This window comes from Portunus trituberculatus, chromosome 14 (assembly GCF_017591435.1).
Source record: "Portunus trituberculatus isolate SZX2019 chromosome 14, ASM1759143v1, whole genome shotgun sequence".
In the NCBI taxonomy this organism is placed as follows: Eukaryota; Metazoa; Arthropoda; class Malacostraca; order Decapoda; family Portunidae; genus Portunus; species Portunus trituberculatus.
Window position 1 is genome coordinate 204564 of NC_059268.1, and position 4203 is coordinate 208766.

The window sequence follows — 4203 nt, forward strand, 5'->3', positions numbered from 1 at the left end:
ATATATATATATATATATATATATATATATATATATATATATATATATATATATATATATATATATATATATATATATATATATATATATAGAGAGAGAGAGAGAGAGAGAGAGAGAGAGAGAGAGAGAGAGAGAGAGAGAGAGAGAGAGAGAACTTTGCTTTCGTCAGACAGCAGACAGCATTTCTGTGTGTGTGTTTCACTGTTTGATCTGCTGCAGTCTCTGACGAGACAGCCAGACGTCACGCTACGGAACGAGCTCAGAGCTCATTATTTCCGATCTTCGGATAGACCTGAGACCAGCAGTGACCTCACACCGTCTAGTAGTAGTAGTAGTAGTAGTAGTAGTAGTAGTAGTAGTAGTAGTAGTAGTAGCAGTAGCAGTAGTAGTGTGGTTCACTACACTAGCGTCCGTCCTGCGTGGAAAACTGAACTTCTTAATGTTCCTCAGACACTGAATTTTCATGACATTTGCATCTCCTTCTCTTGTTCGTGTGTCTCCATCCTCCGTCAGTGTTAGCAGGTCTTGTCTGTCTGTCTGTCTTTGTGTCTCTTTTGTTTTGTTGTTGTTTAATTTATGGCCTATAGCGCTGTTCAGCTTCCACCCATTAGTGGCGCAGGCAATTTTCTTTATAGTGATGGGCATATTAGGGCTCATATCACCACCCAAGCGCGTCTTTGTTGCAACCACCTAGAACCTGGGTAGGTATCTTGGTGACATGTAGCTAACTTCAAACCACTCCACAAATGACATAACTTCAAAGTGGTATGTGATGGAATTCTAACTTAAACGTGGACGTGTGTGTGTGTGTGTGTGTGTGTGTGTGTGTGTGTGTGTGTGTGTGTGTGTGTGTGTGTGTGTGTGTGTGTGTGTGTGTGTGTGTGTATTTACCTAGTTGTATTTACCTAGTCGTAGTTTTACAGGGCCTGGGCCTTATGCTAGTGTGGCCCCGTCTCCATATATACACTTATCCAATCTTACTCTAAAAGTATGCACACTCGTTGCAGACACTACTTCTTCATTTAAACTGTTCCACATCTCAATACATCTTTGCGGGAAACTATATATTTTTTTTAATATCTCTCATACATCTTCCTTTTCTCAGCTTTTTACTATGCGATCTTGTACTTCGAATGTCATATTCTTCTCTCAGCATCAGTTTCTCATTATCCACGTGGTCCATTCCGTTGATCAATTTATAAACTTGTATCAGATCTTCTCTCTCCCTTCTTTGTTCCAGGGTTGGTAGATCCATAGCCTTTAGTCTCTTTTCATATGTCATCCTTTCAAATTCTGGAAACATTCTTGTAGCCATTTTTTGTAGCCTCTCCAACTTCCTTATGTGTGTTTTTTTTTTTTTTTATAAGGGGTCCACACTTCTCCTGCATATTCCAATCTGGGTCTTATTATACTACTTATCATCATTTCTTTGTCCATGTAGTGAAATGCTGCTCCAATATTCCTCAACAAATTATATGTTTCTCTAAAAGTTACCGGTTGATTGTTTTCTTCCATCGTTACTCCTAAGTCTTTTTCCTTTTTTACTTTCTCCAGTTCTACTCCATCTCCCATATCATAGATTCCCACGGGTCGTCTTTCACTTTTTCCCATTTCCATGACATGGCTTTTGTTCACATTGAATTCCATTTCCCACTTTTTACTCCATTCCCAGATCTTATTTAGGTCTTCTTCCAGTATTTCACAATCCTCTTTTTGCTTTATAACTCTGCACAGTTTCGTATCAGCTGCAAACAAATTTATGTAGTTGTTCACTCCCTCTGGCATGTCGTTAATATAAATGAGGAAAAGTATTGGTGCCAATACTGACCCTTGTGGCACTCCGCTTTCTTCTGCTCTCCACTTGGACTTCATATCTTTAACTACCGTCCTTATTTCTCTCCCCCTCAAATAATTTTCTATCCATCTCAATGTGCTTCCTTTTAAGCCACCCTTCTCCTCTAACTTCCATAGTAATCGTGCATGTGGCACTTTGTCAAACGCCTTTTTTAAATACAAATAAATACAGTCAACCCATCCCTCTCTCTCTTATACTCTATCAACTATTCTAGAATAGAAACTCAATAAATTAGTTACACAAGATATTAATTTGTTGTCTTCAACGAACTCAATCCATTGTTTCTTTATTATTCTTTCACACATCTTGCATATTACACTAGTTAGTGTGTGTGTGTGTGTGTGTGTGTGTGTGTGTGTGTGTGTGTGTGTGTGTGTGTGTGTGTGTGTGTGTGTGTGTGTGTGTGTGTGTGTATGTCTGCTTACTACTGTGGTATAATAGTAGCACCAGCAGTAATAGTAGTAGTAGTTGTTGTTCTAGTAGTCGTAGTAGTAGTAGTAATAATAGTTGTAGTAGTAGTAGTAGTAGTAGTAGTAGTAGTAGTAGTAGTAGTAGTAGCACTATTAGAAAGCAGTAGTAGTAGTAGTAGTAGTAGTAGTAGCACTAGTAGTAGTAGTAATAGTAGTAGTAGTAGTATAGAAGTAGTTGAACTAGTAGTAGTGTCAGAAAATAAATAAAAGACGTTTTAACAAGTATATTTATTTTTTTTTTTTTTTTTTTAGTAAATAAGACGTAACATATTTTATATATTTGTTTGGTCTGCATATAGTGTGTATATAGATTACCGCGTTTGTCTGCATTTTTGTGTTGTGGTGCTGAAATGACTACTATAATAACACGTTTTTTATATTTTATTTCGTTCTCTATATTGGTTTGTTTTCATCAGTTTTATTTTTTTAAAGCATAACAAGGTAAGATGACATGAATATACAAAATTTTCATTTTTGATGATAGTTTTTTCACAAAACACCTTCAAAAAACATAAATAGGACGTTTTAACAAGTTTACTAAATTATAACTTGTTTTGAGTTCTTTTTGTTTTGGTACCTAAAATGCAGTAAACCAGAAAAATAACCCATTTTTTACATATTTAGTTCTTGATCATAGATTTGATATATTTTGTATTTCTGTTTTTTTTCCTTACTTTTTTTTGTTATTTTATTTCGTTTCTCTATTTGTTTTCATCAGTTTTATTTTTTAAACATAACAATAAGACATGAATATACAAAATTTTGAGATAGTTTTTTCAAAACACCTTCAAAAACATTTAAGATTTTCAAGTTTACTAATATACTCTGTTTTGCGTATTTTTGTTTTTTTGCACAAAAGCACATAACCAGAAGACCCATTTGCATATTTTTTTCTGCTTCTAATGATGATTTTGCGTTTGTATATTTCTGTGTTTTGATGCACAAAAGCTAAAACTACTAAAATAACACGTTTTGTTACTTTTATTTCGTTTATCTATATTTCATCTTTTCAGCAATTTTATCGGCTTTTTGAAGCATAACAAAGTAAAATGACTTGGATATACAATTTTTTTTTTTTTCAGAAAACACTTTCAAAACACATAAATAAGACGTTTTAACAAGTATAGTGTATATATTTGTTTTGACTGCTTTTCTGAGTTTTGGTGCATAAAATGCTAGAAAACACCATAATAACCCATTTTTTACATATTTCAGTTCCTTAAATACATTTGTGTAATCATGCGTTTTGTCTGCATTTTTGTGTTTTGGTGAAAAAAAAGCGGAAAACTACTAAAATAGCACATTTTTTGTTACTTTTATTTCGTTTCTCTATATTGGCTTGTTTTCATCAATTTTGTGTGTTGTGTGTGACAGTATCTGCCTTGTAGTGCCCTTCCTTAGGACACAAGACATATAGGAGCTGTACATAGTAGAGCATTTCTTACATATTTTAGTTGATCAGTGAGTACTTTCTCATGCCTAGTAAGATGTGTATAATGTCTCACTATATTTTCACAGATGTTATATATTCATTCTTTCTTGGTGAATTCTCCTGTTTTTGAGGCATGCACCATTCATATTACTTGGGAAGTCATCTTGCCTGTACTGTGTTTTTGCACAGTATTCATCATGTTTGTTACATGACAATTTTAACTCAACACTTGCATATGTATCTTGTATACAATACACTCACATAAATCTTTTCATATGTGTATAGTATTTGTTTTACTGTATTTCATTACATCAGACCATTATCTATGTCTCACATCCTCATCATCTGTCTCAGTGTACATCACTCCATTTTGACTGTCTCTCATATTTCACTTTTCATCAATACATGTCCCCATCACTTCTCATTCTTCCACATTCTCACTCTCA